Source organism: Nomascus leucogenys, chromosome 19 (genome assembly GCF_006542625.1).
Source record: "Nomascus leucogenys isolate Asia chromosome 19, Asia_NLE_v1, whole genome shotgun sequence".
Lineage (NCBI taxonomy): Eukaryota > Metazoa > Chordata > Mammalia > Primates > Hylobatidae > Nomascus > Nomascus leucogenys.
Window position 1 is genome coordinate 34,575,913 of NC_044399.1, and position 15,627 is coordinate 34,591,539.

General features: G+C 56.9%; 2 pseudogenes; both read right to left on the minus strand.

Moving 5' to 3' along the window:
• Positions 1-1,130: 1,130 nt before the first annotated feature.
• On the minus strand, positions 1,131-5,804 carry LOC115831564 (annotated as a pseudogene).
• Positions 5,805-7,964: 2,160 nt separating this feature from the next.
• The window catches only part of LOC115831485, a 30,754-nt pseudogene continuing 23,091 nt past the window's right edge, over positions 7,965-15,627 (minus strand).

Consider the following 15,627-nt stretch of genomic DNA (forward strand, 5'->3'; position numbering starts at 1 on the left):
GAAAGATTTCCAGGTGTAGGCTCACCTCCCACAGACTGCTCCCCACAGCCACGTTTGCTGCCACCAGCAAGAGCTGGGGCTGGTGCTCAGAGGGTGCCGGGAGTGGCTGGAGCAGGGCTGTTCCTTCTCATTTTCCTAGGAGGCAGTTTCTACCCTCCCTCACACCACCCCTGTCCCTAGTGGGGAACCGAAGAGGATCCAGACCGCCAGGGAGAGTGGCACTGCTCCCTGGGCACAGCCACCCCATCTGCAGTGTCCCCCACTCTGCCCCGTCCCCATCCTGAGCAACAGCTGACCATGTGAGGAAACATCCCTGAGAGAGGCCCCACCCTTTCTCCCATACCTGCCTGGGGTCCGTAGCCTTCCCTGAAAACACCAGCCTCCTGTTCACATTCCCAGGGTGGAGGCGATGGGAGCCCCTCTTGGAGATTTCCTGAGACTTACACAGGAGTCTGGGCCCCAACCACCCAGCCTGTGCCTCCCCCACCCACCCTCCCTTTGTGCTTATCCCAGCCCTTGCCCACCTCCTGCCCCATCTAGGGGAGGGCACAGCCCACAGGACCGGGAGAAGCAACTGATTGAGTCATCTCTGAGGATTCCGGCTCCCACACCTGAGATCTTCCCATCCATTTATGGATGAGAAAGCAAGGCTCAGTGAGGGGAAGTGACTGGCTAACTTCCCGAGGTCACAGAGCTACTCACAGGCCAAGCAGTGGCGACCTAGGACCACACCTGATACACCGACTCCACCCTGGGTCTAGCGCAGCCTGGACCACCCCCTGAAAATCTCCAGCCTTTGGGAGATGCGAGCACTTACTCTCCTCAGACTTACTCTTTATACTGGTCTAAGCTGACCCCTGACCTGCCAGTCAACAACAGTGGGTATCCAAGCACCATCTCCCCTCACCCTCACTCCTTCCCATTTTACCCTTTTGTCCCTAGTGCCCACTTGAGGGGCCAAAACAAGGACACATTTCATAGCTGAGTCAACGAGCTTTATTGTCATCAGGCATGGAAGCATGGGGAAGGGACTGAAGCAGGGGGCTGAGGCTGGAGAGGCCGGAGACTGCGGGGCAGATGGGGCGGCTGCCTCCCTGCCTCCTGGGGTGCTGGCGGGGGAAGCTGAGTCCTCAGCGGGTGGTCTGGTGGACCTGCTTGCGGGGAGGAGATGACCTTGCCATCCTGGACCTCTTCCACAATGGTACGCACCTGACGGGTGGTCACCGCTGCAGGAGAAGCAGGCACTTTAAAGTGGGTAGGGGCCAGGAGACCCTCGCTTGCCCTCTAGCCCTCGTGGACAGGAGCCGGCTTTCTCCCTCATCCTCCCCCAGGTGCTATGAGTGCCTCCACTGTCACCTCGACATCACACTGCACACACATCCTTCCTGTCCCTGCCACCGCCTCCCTTCCAACCCATCCCTCTGCCGGTGGCCCTGTGTGAGTCTTGCCTCCCTGGATGGGTTATTTGATTCTGACCCAGTGTGTCCTGCCAGGGAGGAGCCATGTAGACTCCATGAAATCCGTCTCCATTTCTCTGCAGTCTCCAGGACATAGATTTGCTCCCATCTCCCCCATCAGACTGGGATCGCCCAGACAAAACCAGGCCCCTATCTCCTCCATTAGACTAGGAACCCTGGGCTAGGATCATATCTTTTCAGACTGGAATTTGGAGGACAAGGACCATGTCCCTATCTCCCATCAGGCTAGAGTCCCCAGAGGCAGGACTGTTTTTGCTCATCTGAAAGCTGTCAAGAGCAAAGATCATGAGACCATATTCCCGTCTTCCCATCAGATGACAATCTCCAGAGCTGGGACCTGTCTCCTCCATCAGACTAGGATCTCCAAGGTAAGGACCAGTTCCCTGGCCCACCCCCATCAGACCAGACAGTGTCTCTCTCATTTGATCTTTTCCTGAGTATCAATCCTCAGTGCTAATGGGTCACTTCTCCCACCCCTGCTAAGGGACAGCCATCAACTCCTGGGGCTCCTGGGATCCCTGCCCCAGCAATGTGCAGGTGGGCTGCCTGTCCCATGCACCCAATCCCCAGGGCCTCAGCCACGAAGATGCGTACATTCTTTCTTGTACTGAGTCAGGCTGAAAGAAAAAAAATAAAAACAGAGAGGAAATTAGATGTGAGTCTGAGAGCCCCACCCCTGCCAAGAGGCCCCAGCCTGACCCCAGGCGCCCCCCCTCACTGGGCATCCTCGCCCTCCAGCAGGCGGCGGTAGGTGGCGATCTCCTGCTACAGCGGCGTCTTCACGTCCAGCAGGATCTTGTACTCCTGGTTCTGCTGCTCCATCTCGCAGCGAAGCTGTGCCACCTGCTCCTCCATGCTGCCTATCAGCCCCTGGATCCGGGACAGCTGCACACGGTAGCGGTTCTCTGTCTCCGCCACGTTGCCCTCCAGGTAAGCTTTCTGCAGGAGGGCAGGAAGACCAGGGGTCAGTGAGGGTGGTCAGTGTCCTCTTTGGGGCCCACCCCCATGCACAGGACTGTTCCTACCATGCTGAGCTGGGACTGCAGCTCGATCTCCAAAGCCTGCGTGGTGCCCTGGAGCTCCGAAATCTCGCTCTTGCTGCTCTGCACCAGCTCACTGTTGGTAGCCACCTCGCGGTTCAGCTCCTCTGTCTGCAGACAGGACACAGGACAGGGTGGTGTGAGCCTGCATCCTTCTCCCAAGTCAGGCCTCCTCCCAAATCTAACTGTGGAGAGAGTGGTGCCTTCTCACAAGCTTCCCATGTCGAAAGCCCGGAAACATGCCATTTGAAATGTTAACTTTTTATGGTTAATCCCTGCGTGTGGGAGGCACAGACCGGAAACTTGAGAACCAGCCAGAACACATAGCCTGGCTCTTGGTGCTAGTCCTGACTTCTTGAGAGAGAGGTGGTGACTCCCAAGGTCTTTACCCTCTGCCTTTATTCTGTGGGGGCTCCCTACCTCCCCACCCACCCCCCAGATCCCAGCTTGAGCTCAGCTCCAGGTCTGTTGATGCAGCGGGTGACCCTGTGGTCCATGCAGCTTGCTGAGGAGGGGACACCTCCAAGACACCTGGCCGTGGGTTTACCGTCAGTGCTAAGGCCCCTGAGCCCCAGCCCCTAAGAGAGACCTCTGGCCTGCAGCAGCCCCCACCTTGCTGAAGAACCAATCCTTGGCATCTTTGCGGTTCTTCTCTGCCATCTTCTCATACTGGTCACGCATCTCGTTCAGGATGTGGCTCAGGTCCACGCCTGGGGCAGCGTCCATCTCCACATTGATCTCACCGCCCACCTGGCCTCACTGGGTGTTCATCTCCTATGGAAAAAGGGGATGTGGATGTGCGCATCTGGACCCATCCTGACCTCTCACTCCCAAGCCTTCCCCCACAAGGGGATCCCACTCCCCACAAGGACCCCTCCTTTGTTCTCCTTCTGCTCTGTCTGACCCTCTAAATGATTTTTATTCATCTGCTCGGTATTGCCTCCACCATCAGACTCTATCTCCCCCATTAGACCAAGGGATCTCCAAAATAAAATCTAATTATTAGGCCTATGCCCCAAAAATTTCCCCTCTAATTTCCAAGCTTCTGCGTAGATGTTCAGCTTTGAGAGTTTGAAATGGGACAAGAAGGAGACTTCCTTACTTATCCCCCGCCCTTGTGAGGGAGGCCAGGGCAGGTAGAGGGAGCCTCTGCAGGCCCCTGGGAGGTTCCTTGGGTGCAGAGAAGCAGTGTAGTACAAAGAGGAGTCTGCCCTGCACGCCGGACCCCAAGGATCAGGGCTCTGCAGACAGGGAAGCCCTCTAAGGTGACTAATCCCAGTGCACCTGCTCTGCTGTCTCCCACGGCCTCAGCCATGGCCCAGCCCCAGGGCTCTGCCACCCACTCCTCAGCATCTTTGACCTTCTGCCCCAGCCACCTCACCTCCTCGTGGTTCTCCTTCAGGTAGGCCAGCTCCTCCCTGAGGTTCTCAATCTGCATCTCCAGGTCGGCTCTGGCCAGGGTCAGCTCATCCAGCACCCTGCGCAGGCCATTGATATCGGCCTCCACACTCAGGCGCAGGGCCTGCTCTGTCTCAAACCTGCCGTGGGAATCAGAGACTTCAGCCCAGGCTGCTTGGACCTGCAGGTCCAGGTCCTGGCTGCTCACCTGCCTTCATTTTGCCAGGACTCTAAGGGGTTGGAAGGGCTGATGAGAGGGTTGAGTGGAAACGAATTCCAGCCCCGGGGCCCCGGGACCATCACAGGGCCAGATCCCACGCCCACCAGCTTCCTCACTTCTCTCTGCCTCCCGCCTCCCCTCCCTCTCTTCTATTCCCTAATAGGTTGCCAAAGCCCAGCAACCTTCAGAACTGGCTGCCTTCACTGCATCCTGGACTAAGGAGTAGGGCTTCTAGGACTGCCCCACCCTGAGCTCCTGGGCCTTGCCACAAGCAACCAAGGAGTCCTGGGGTCAGGAGGGGTACCCTGAGATCCTCCCCCAGCTGGCCCAGGCTGCCCAAGCCCACAGCTAGGACTCACTTGGTGCGAAGTCATCAACAGCCAGATGGGCATTGTCAATCTGTAGCAGGATGTTGGCATTGTCCACGGTGGCTGTGAGGATCTGAGACGATGGGAGGGTAGTCAGGTCATTGGATGGGGGTGGCTGAGCCCACACCAGGGTTCTGAGCAGATCTTCCTGCCTGGGGGCCTCTCTTCCCGCCCAGCCCCTCCCTTGCCCTGTGCTTTATTATTGGCAGAGGAGGGGCAAGCAGGAGTCTGAAGGGCTGAAACGTGCCTCTTCTTCCCCCGATACTCAGTACCCACCAGACCCCCACGCCAGGCTCAGCCTTAAAGGAGAAGAGACAGCTGGCTGGGAGTATGAGGCCACCAGAAAAGAATGGGAAAATGTCCCCAGGGCAGACGCTATCCCAGAATTCTAGAACAAGGGAGGGGATGTGGGCAACCCCCTGGTTTTACAGTCAGCTAGAGGGTGCCCCTGACAGGCTCCCCCAAAAGAGGCTAAAGGAGCCCTCACCAAAGAGTGGTTCCAAATCAGAAGTCAGGACCCCTCCTAATCCCTAACCCTGGGCTCCAGCCAGCAACCCCGCCCCCTGGGGTTTGCTGAGCCCGTCTTAAGGAACAGCAGGAGGAAAGGAGAAGCCAGAAAAATCCCCAAATAAGGCACATCAGAGGCCTTCCCCATCCTGAGGTCCCACCCCTCCTTTCTGCCTCCCCCCACAGCAGGTGCTATCAGGAGCTCACTCAGACACCCCCACTCCACATCTCCCAAAACCCCCTCCTGCTGACCCCTGCTCCAAAGGAGCAAGACACCACACATCCAGCGGCTCACGGGCCCAGCCCTCCATCTGCATCCTCCTGCCTCATCCTACAACCTCTCCAGGTGGAGGAGCTCCAGGAGGGAGAAACTGAGGCTCCAAGGGACTCCACGAGGCCTGTTTGTTCCTGATTCAGCCTGCTGCCCCCAGAAAAGGGGGACGTGGGCCACACAGGGGCCCAAGGTAGGTTCCCAGAAGCTAAGCCACAATCAAACCACCCTTGGCTCCCTGAGACCCTATGGCTGGACTCCAGGCCTTTGGCCAGGGCAGGAGTTGGGCGGAAGAAGTCGTGTCCCCCAGAGACCCCTCCCACCAGCAGGCCCTACCTTGTTCTGCAGCTCCTCGATTGTCCTGTAGTACTGGCTGTAGTCATGGGCGGGCCCCACGGCCTGCCTCTGGTACCAGTCATGGATCTTCACCTCCAGCTCAGTGTTGGCCTCCTCCAGAGCGCGCACCTTGTCCAGGTAGGAGGCCAGGCGGTCATTGAGGTTCCGCATGGTGGCCTTCTCACCTCCGGCCGGCAGCCCATCAACGCCCCCAAAGCTGCTGCCATAGCCACCGCCAGAGCCAAAGCTGTAGCAGCTGGAGTAGCTGCTACCCCCGGGGCGCTGCCCAGGCCACCAGCACATCCCAGCCTGCAGGAGCTGGCACCCAGGCCGCCAGACAGCCAGCAAGAGGTGTGGGACAAGCCGCCTCCCAGGCCGGGGGAGCCCTTGATGGAGCTGGAGGAGGTGAACTGGTGGATGGTGGTGGTCACAGTGGTGGCGGCAGGAGGCAGGCACACAGGAGAAGGGCTGGAGAGGAGGGGGGCCCCAATTGTGTAGGGCTGCCGGGGTTCACCCGCTTCCTTTATAGGCCACCAAGTGGGCGTAGCGATTACAACAGGCCTGCTCCTCTGTTTCCATTCCCCTGGGCTTTCATCACCACTGGCCACCTGCCAGCTCCCGGGTGGCTGGGGGCCCCCTCCCCGCCCATCATCAGGAATTTGCCTCATTTCTCCAAATCCTCGTGCTGGGTGCCGTGCGTGTGCGTGTGTGTGCCTCTGGTCTCAGGCCCGTCACCTGTGATTCAGGAGGGCCCTCCAGCTATGCTTTTCCATGACATAATATGGAGAAGAGGGAAGGCAGGATGTCACCGTCCCCAGGCCCTCCCAGGCAGCCACCACCCCAGCCCGGCCCGCCTCAACCCTGTCTGGTGGGGAAATGGGTTGCAGTGTCAGGTGACCCCCCCCTCCCCGAAGTTGCTGTCTTTCACCCCACACTGCTCCACCCACGGTGCTGGCCCCGGGCTGAGTGCTGAAGAGAAAGAGTGGACCGAGAGCCGATCCTGCCTTGGAAACTGAGCCCAAACCCACCAGGCCCGCCTCACAGCACAGAAACGCCATCAAGCCTCGGAGACCAACCCACATCACAGATAAAGAAATTGGGGCTCCAGAGGCGTGCAGTGCCCACACTGGCCCCTTCTGCAGAGCCTGACACCCAGGAATGCACTCTAGGGGCTACAGTTCCATCCAGTCAGCTTCTGATCCTGCCCCATCCCTAGAAGCCCTTGCTAACACAGTCTCCTCATGTAACCTTTTCCCAGGTTTACACTCCAGGCTGGAGTGGGCAAACAGGGGCTCAGCTATAGGATGGGGAAATGGTGGGCTGTGCTAAGAGAGGATCTAAACCAACTGAGAGGGGGATGCCCCCTTCCACTCCTCTCACCCTTCTGTACCCCAAGAGACCTCAGGCTCAGGTGAGGGGCATTTATCTCAGGTCTCAGCCCATAGGAAACCTAAAAGACATTGCCCAAAAAGAGGCTCTTACAGAGACCCAGCCAGCCCCCTCCCCACTCCAGGCTCCCCAAGATGTGGCTCCTCCAGTGGGCCATGTGCCCCACCCCACGGCCCCACCCTGCCCTGCCCACCACCCCAAGCCCAGCCCTGGGTCCTAGGGTCCCACCAGGCCCGCGGGGTGGAAGGTGGTCATGTTTCAGACTGCTGATGGCTTCCCCTTCCCAGACAGGCCCAGAAAGCCCCACCAGCAGCCGAGAGAGATTCCTCAATAGCCCAGCGGCTGCCAAGCCACCAAAGCAAACAAGAGGCGCCCCACGTGTACACACACAGTGGCCATCCCGCCCCACACACACCCCGAGCTGGGCAAAGCCGGTCTGGTTTCCTGGGCTGGCTGCGTTGCTGCCACCCCCTCTCACTCATCAATGCCCTGGACCACTCCTTCAGAAGCCCCTCCCCACCAATCCCCTCTCCTTCTGCTCTTGAACCCGCCCTGGGCTGAGGCTTGGTCCTTGGAAAATCTGTGTGGCCCTCCCAGGGACCAGCCACAGGTGACAGGGACTCAGGGGCTGATTCTTAGAAACTTTTCTCAATACAAGGGGCTGTCCCATCCCTCCGCCCTTAATCCTTCCGCCTCCTCCCCTCTCGTCTTTCCAGGAGCCCCAGGCCTGGATGGAGTGGGCAGAACAGATTGTCAGGTGACAAGCCGATACCCAAACACTCAATAAACTCTCCACCTCCCCAGTCCCTCAGCCCACACTGCCCCAAACCAATGAACAGACCAGATCACATGAGGCATTGAACTTGGAGCAAAGCTTTAATAGCAAGCACTGGACAAACCCAGGAGGCCTCCTCAGTGAGGGGCTGAAGAAATGACAAGATATAGAATGACAACAGGTCATGGACCGGGGCCCAGACGGACACTGGGGGTGTGGCAGTAGCATGCTGGGAGCTGGAGCCGATGGCTGTGCCGTGGCCCTCGAGGTGGGGCTGTCACAGGCAGAAAGGGGCCTCAGTGGGTGGAGAGGTGGACCTGCTCACAGAAGGAGACCACCTCTCCAACCTGGACTTCCTCCATGATGGCACACCTGGCGGCTGGTCACTGTGGCTGCAGGCGATGGAAGAGGGAGGCACAGGGAACATCAGGAAGGAACTCTTCCCCCCACCTGCCCCCGAGTCTGTGGTACCCCCAGTCTCCCACACAGAAGGGTCCTCAACCTCTCCCCTGCCTTGGGGTCCACACAGCAGGATAGGGCAGCTTCTTACCTTCCCAGGTGGGCTGCAAGGCCAGGGACAAGGAGTACTGAGTGGCCAGCCTGCAGGGAGAGGAGCACCCATCAGCCCAGGGATGCCAGCCAGCCCAGGCCCCTGCAAGCACTGCTGGGCAGAAGCAGGCCCTGGCAGAGGAGGTTCCCCCAAATTGGTGAAAAATCACAGTTTGGGAATGCACAGAAATTAGCACAGGCCCAAGAATGAAAGGGCAGGGGTTCAGCACAGCAGGAAGAAGAAAAAGAAACAGCACAGCAGTAGGCCCGGCGGCCCTCTGTGGCTACTCACCAGGAATTTACAAGGAGAAGCTGAGCAAGTGGTTTTTCCATATGCCAGAGGGCCCAACAAATAGACCCAATTAAAGCAGGAGAGACTGTCGTTAGACTATAGATGGACTTCACCATTTTCGGGGAGCAAAAAGCTGCAACGTGTGACTAAGCATGGAGACTCCGGGACACTCTCAGCTGAAGGCCTGATCACCCTTCCCAACTGCAAACTCGACCACCACCCACCTTGCTCTTCACCTTGTGGCTGATGGTATCACCACTCACACAGTCATCGGAACCAGAAACCCAGGGCCATCAATGCCCACTCCTTCATGTGTTCACCTGACACTTACTGAGTCCTGACTGTGAGCCACGCTTACCCTGAGGTCCAGGCATCCAGTCCTGCTGTTTTGAGCTATAACCTCTCTTCTGCGTGCACTACCTTCCTTCCCCCGCCCCACCCTCCACCCTCCACCCCACAGGACTTCTCTGGCCAGACTCCCTGCTCCAGCCCCCTGACGCATCTCTCTGGCCCCACCCTGACCCCTCTGATCCATTTCTCCCTCTGCAGCCAGAGGGAATGTTCTAAAATATCTTGATGTTCATTCCCCTCTCCTGCTCCAAATCCCTCCATGGCTCTCCATTGCCTACGTGATCTAGTCCAGACGCTTTAACTTGACATTCAAGGCTCCTCAGTCAGACTCCAGCCTGCATCGTCAGTTTCACCTCCTGCAAACCCCCACAGCTTCCGACATTCACACCTCCTGAACTTCGCTGGTACTCAGACACCAACTTCTCCCTGGGTGAAGCGGGCCCCCAGCCCGCCCCAGCAGGTACCTGGGTGCACACTCACTGGGCGTCCTCAACCTCTAGTAAGCAGTGGTAGGTGGCGATCTCCTGCTCCAGCCGCGTCTTCCCGTCCAGAAGGACCTGGTGCTTGTGGTCCTGGTGCTTCGCGTCGCAGCAGAGCTCGCACAGCTGCTGCTCCATGCTTCTGATGAGCCCCTGCAGCTGGGCCAGCTGAGTCCCATAACACACCTCCGTCTCTACCAGGCTGCCCTCCAGCGATGCTTTCTGTGGGCCAAGAGATAGGTGGTGCGATGAGATGGACCTGGGACCCTTCCCCATGGCAGAGCACTAGAGAGGAGCCCCTCCTGTATGGGGCTGTGGGTGCTGCCAGCACAGTGGGGTGGTAGTGCACCCAGCCACTGAGTGTGAAGGGACAGGCTGGGTGGGGACTCTGGTTCTCCAAGCAGGGGTCTAAAAGGCTGGCTCACCCTGGGGTGACAGGTACAGGGTGGGGAGGGGACAGAGGCCCTACCTTGCTGAGCTGGGACAGCTCAGGTTCTGCACAGAGATGTAGAGCTCCATATCTCTATCCTGCCACTCTGCAGGGCCTCTGTGTTGGTGGCTACCTCGCAGTTTAGCCCCTCTCTCTGGAAGGCAGAGTGGGTCACAAGGGTTTAAGGAGACTTTCAGAAGTGGGGCACAGGAAAGGGGCTGCTCCTGAACCCTCACCTCCCAGAACCATCCCCTAAACCCTCCCTGGCCTCTATGGGGCCCCAAAGGCACCTGCACACAAAGACCCTCTGCACCCACATTGGACCTTGGAGGAATTCAGCCTGCTCTGCGGTCGTTTGCAGTTCTTACTCCTACCGAATTGCAGCACCTCAAAGACAGGCACTGGGTGTTATTCTTTTGCGCCTGTTGCTGTCCCTAGGACTGGAGACTCAGCCTGTGCTTGCCAAGGGTATGCATATGTACTCAAATACACACATCCTGTAAACAGCTGTGGTGGAAACCCAAGACCAGACTTGTAGAGACCTGGATCTATTTTGCAGGCCACAGTGAAGGGCTGTGTGAGCTTGAGTCCTCTCTGAGCCTCACATTTTACATCTAAAACATGAGGGGCTGGTCCAACTGGTTCCCAAAAGTCCTTCCAACTGGGACAGTTGTTCCAGTGTTCCAGCTGCACCAGCATGCAGCACATGTGCCCACACGTGTGCACACCTGCTTACACATGGCCACCCACCACGCTGAAGAACCAGCCCTGGGCATCGTTGCGGCTCTTCTCCACCAATTTCTTGTCCTGGTCACGCCTCTCATTCAGGATGCAGCTCAGCTTCACTCCAGGCACAGTGTCCATCTTCACACTGACATCCTCATCCACCTGACCTCAAAGGGCGTTCATTTCCTGGGCAGAGAGGACAGCAGGAGCTCACCCAAGGCCATCCTGGGGAAAGACCCTGGGGCCTGCCTTCTCTCTCTCGGAGAGACAGGTACAGATGACAGACAGACAGACGGACACAGATAGGCCAACAGCTCCTCACCCTGAAGGTGAAGGTGGATGGTGTCATTTCTCAAACATACAGGGCTAGGAATATCAGCAACCTCCCCCAACACACACTGTGACTCGGGACTGGACTTCACCCATCCCCAACAAGTTGGCTAAGCCCCGAGAGATGACAACCCCCAGCACGGTGGAGGATGACCATGGGCGACCTCACTCACTGCCCTGACCTTGCCCCCACCACTGCCTTGCCCCCCCCCCCAGCTCCAAAGCACAGGCTTGCAGAAAGCAACCCTACGCTGGTGTCACCGCACCAGGCCCCGTTAGCAAATGTTAATCTGCTGGAGGAAAGCAATTGTATAACCAGCCTCAAAGCCAGGGGGAGACACCTTCCAGGTGTCCTGCTTCTCAGGGAGTAGGCTCCCCCAGCTTAGAGCAGCACAGAGCTCGGCTGAGAAGGAAGCCACAGGACAGGGCATGTAAGGCCTCCTGACTGCCCCGGCAGGACCTTGGATCTCTATCCTTGGGTTGAGCCTTGGAGTCTCTGGGACCTAGAACCTTCTGGAAAGGAGAGGCAGGAGAGGGGCCAGAGAGGTGGGGTGGATATGAGTCCGACAGGCCTGAAGGAGGGTCCCTGTGCAGCTGTAGATAAATCCCTTAACCTCTCTGAGCCTCAGTGTCTTCACGGGTCAAAAGGAAGAAAGAGTATCTTTCTCCCAGCTGTTGTATCAGCCGAGATAATGGCTGTGAGTCACTTGCAGTGCTGGGCAGAAGCTCCTTGTTTTAATGACTATCACTATTATAATTAATTATAATAATTAGCATTGTGTGTTCTTACACTGAGTTACTCATTAGTTACTTAACTGCAGTGAGCTGAGCCTCAAGGGACAAATGAAGTCTATTTGGGAAGAGGGGCTCCTCCAGGCCTCACCCAAGGTCCTCTGAGGGTCAGGGCTAGCCATCCACAAAAGATGGGAACTGGACTGAAAGCATGGCGCAGCCCAGGGAGGTTCGGGCCCCAGCCTCGCTTGCTTCCAGGTGAATTTCTGCTGCATTCCCTGAGCTGAGCTCACTTCCTCGTGGTTCTTCTTCAGGTAGACCAGGTCCTCCTTGAGGTTCTCAGTCTGCACCTCCAGGTTGGCTCCAGGCAGGGTCAGCCCCTGAGGCAGCTCCAGAGACCCAGCCTCACTTGGTGCAGAAGTCATCGGCAGCCAGGTGGGCATCATCCACCTGTAGCCAGCACAAAGCTGGAATTACTGATCATAGCCACGAGGATCTGGGAGAGACGTGGGCTCCATGAGAAAATGCCCTTGGCAGCCTCCAGGAGGCCCTCCGACACCCTTCTTGCAGCCTTTTCAGAAGTGAGCCAGAGTGAGGGTGATGAGAGTCCCCGTGTTCTTCTCTGAGCACCCTCCTGGGAATTTCTGGGACCCAGCCTAGGCCCTCAGGGGGTTAAAGGATGATGGGGGTAGGATGCCCAGGCATGGGTAAACACGGATGCCAGGAGAGAGACCCTTATGCAGCCGTCTCCCACCATGGGGGTCATGGCCTAAGCTGCCTAGGCCTCACTCCCTCTTCCCCAACTAAATTCACCTCTAGGCTCAGCTGCCACCTCCTCCAGAAAGCCCTCTTGGATTACCTTTCTGCGTCTTTTTTCCGGGCCATACCTCCTCCCTTCTCCAGGTTGTGAATTTATACCTATTTCTATGACTTTTTTGGTTATTTCCTCCTCCACTGGACTCTGAACTCCAGGGAGACAAGGCCATGTCTGTTTCATTCTCTTTGGAATCCCCAGCCCTGGGCACAGTGCCCTGGCCCAGAGTTGGCCCCGAGGGTTCGTTAGTTTAATTAAGTGATTCGTTAATTAATTAATGAGGTTATGACTGGCCTCACCTCAAACCCAGGGCAAAGCTTTCTCTTCCCATAAGGTCATCTGGGCGGTTTCAATGCAAACACAGAGGAAGGGGCCCAGAAAGAGCAGAAGGTTGGTTGTGATTACTGCCGCTGTCGTTGGCATGGTTGGAAATGCCCAAGAGGGGTTCCAGTTGAGGCCATGGGCATGCACCAAAGAGCGAGGCCCCTCCAGCCACCCAGAGGTTGAAGCGCTCGTGAAGGTGGCACATAAGCCTGTAGAATCTGGAATCTGCTGAGGCTCAGGGCTGACTTCACACGACCTCAGAGGGATAAGCCCCAGGACACACTAGTAGCCCCCTCAGGCTCATCTGGTGCACCCCCTCCCAGACCCCACTCGAAGCCCTAAGTTCTGTGAAGTGACCCTGGATCAGGCTGAGCTGAGGGCCAGTTTGTTGCCAGCACCCTCTCCTCTGCCTCAGTGGGCCCATCTGCATCCGGCAGAGACCCACCCAGCCCTCATCTCCTCGTTCAGGAGGATTTGGGGGCACAGCGAGGGTCGGCTGTGAAAACCCAGAGACAGGGTGTGTAGGATGACTGGAGGCAGAGCCCTGGGGCGTGCTGCACTTGGGGATCGGTGATGGGGTGCTGGCTGATCCCGAAGATCAGGACCACTGACTCACCAGGGCTCCCCTGGGTTCCCCGCTGCCAGGACCAACCCCAGTATCTGATCTGGCACTGCCAGTATCTCTGCTTCCAAGGGGAGATTGCAGGAATTCCCGCCTAGTGGAGGTCCCGGGCAGGAGCAGCACAGCCCCTCATAGGCAGCACCAGGCTTGGCTCTCCACCCAGGAAACTGAGCAGGCCTAACTGCCAGGGCCAGCCGGGCCTAACCTCACTACTGCCTGGCTCCCCTGCCTCCCCTGGCCCCCTGCCTTCCCTGGCTCCCTGGCCCTCCTGGCCACTGTACTCATCGCTTGCACCCCTCACCTGCCACTGGTGGCTTTGCTCTGTAGGACCCTCCGGGGCAGGGTTTGTGCAGAAGACAAAGTAACCACGTTTACAGAATGCCAAAGCCATGTTCTTAGGGGTCATGAGAGGGAATGTGTATGTATGTGTGTGTATGTGTGTGCGTGTGTGGTGTGTGATGTGTGTGGTGTTTATGTGTATGTGGTGTGTGTGTGGTGTGTGGTATGCATGTGGTGTGTGTGTATATGTGGTGTGTGTGGTGTGTATGTGTGTGAGATCTGTGTGTAGTGTGTGTGTGGTGTGTGGTATGTGGGTGGTTGTGGGTATATACGTGTATGGTGTGTAGTGTGTGTGTGGTGTGTGTGGAATGTGTGTGGCGTGTGTGGTGTGGGGTATGTGTGGGTGGTGTGTGGGTGGTGTCTGTGGTATGTGTGTGTGGTGTTTGTGTGTGTATGTGTGTGTGTGGTGTGTGTGGCAAGTGTGTGTGTGTGATGTATCTATGGTGTGTGTGGTGTGTATGTGTGTATGTGTGGGTGTGTGGTGTGTGTGGGTGTGTGTGGTGTGTGGTGTGTGTGGTGTTTGTGTGTGATGTGTGTGGACTGTGTGTGTGGTGTTTGCGTGTGTGTGTGATGTACGTGTGGTGTGTGTGTGGTGTGTGTGGTGTGTATGTGTGTATGTGTGTGGTGTGTGTGGTGTTTGTGTGTGTATATGTGTGTGATGTGTATGTGGTGTATGTCTGTGATGTGTGTGTGTGGTGTGTGTGGTGTGTGTGTGTATGGTGTGTGTGGTGTGCATGTGTGTGATGTTTGTGTATTTTGTGTGGTGTGTATATGTGTGTGTGGTGTGTGGTATGTGGGTGATTGTGGGTATATGTGTATGGTGTGCGTGTAGTGTATATGTGTGTGATGTGTGTGGCGTGTGTGGCGTGTGTGGTATGGGGTATTTGTGTGTGGTGTGTATGGTGTGGTGTGTGTATGTGTGTGCAGTGTATGTGCTGTGTGTGGTATGTGTATGTGTGTGTGTTGTGTGGTGTATGTGTGGTGTGTGTGGTTTATGTGTGTGTATGTGTATGTAGTATGTGGGGTGTGTGGGGTGTGTGGGGCTGTGTGGTGTGTGTGATGTGGGGCGTGTGTATGTGTGATATGTGTGTGGTGTGGTGGGTGTGGTGTGTGTATGTGTGATGTGTGTGGTGTGTGGTGTGGTGTGTGTATGTGTGTGTGGTGTGTGTATGGTGTGTGTGGAGTGTGTGTGGTGTGTGTACGTGTGTGGTGTGTCTGTGGTGTTTGTGTGTGTGTATGTGTGTGAAGTGTGTGGTGCATATGTGGTGTCTGTGTGTGTGTACGTGTGTGGCGTGTGGTGTTTGTGTGTGTATGTGTGTGGTGTTTGTGTGTGTACTGTGTGGTGTGTGTGTGACGTGTGTGTGGTGTGTGTGTGTATGTGTGTGGTGTGTGTCTGGTGTTTGCGTGTGTGTACGTGTGTGGTGTGTGTTGTGTTTGTGTGTGATGTATGTGTGGTGTGTGTGTGATGTGTGTGTGGTGTGTATGTGTGTGGTGTGTGTGGTGTTTGTGTGTGTATGTGTGTGGTGTTTGTGTGTGTGTACTGTGTGGTGTGTGTGTGACGTGTGTGTGGTGTTTGTGTGTGTGTATGTGTGTGGTGTGTGTGTGGTGTGTGTCTGGTGTTTGCGTGTGTGTACATGTGTGGTGTGAGTGTTGTGTGTGTGTGATGTATGTGTGGTGTGTGTGTGATGTGTGTGTGGTGTGTATGTGTGTGGTGTGTGTGGTGTTTGTGTGTGTATATGTGTGTGTATGTGTGTGGTGTGGGGGGGTTATGTGTGGTGTGTATGTGTGCTTCTGTGTGGTGTGTGTGTGATGTGTGTGGTGTGTGGTGTGTGTGGTGTATGTGGTGTGTGTGATGTG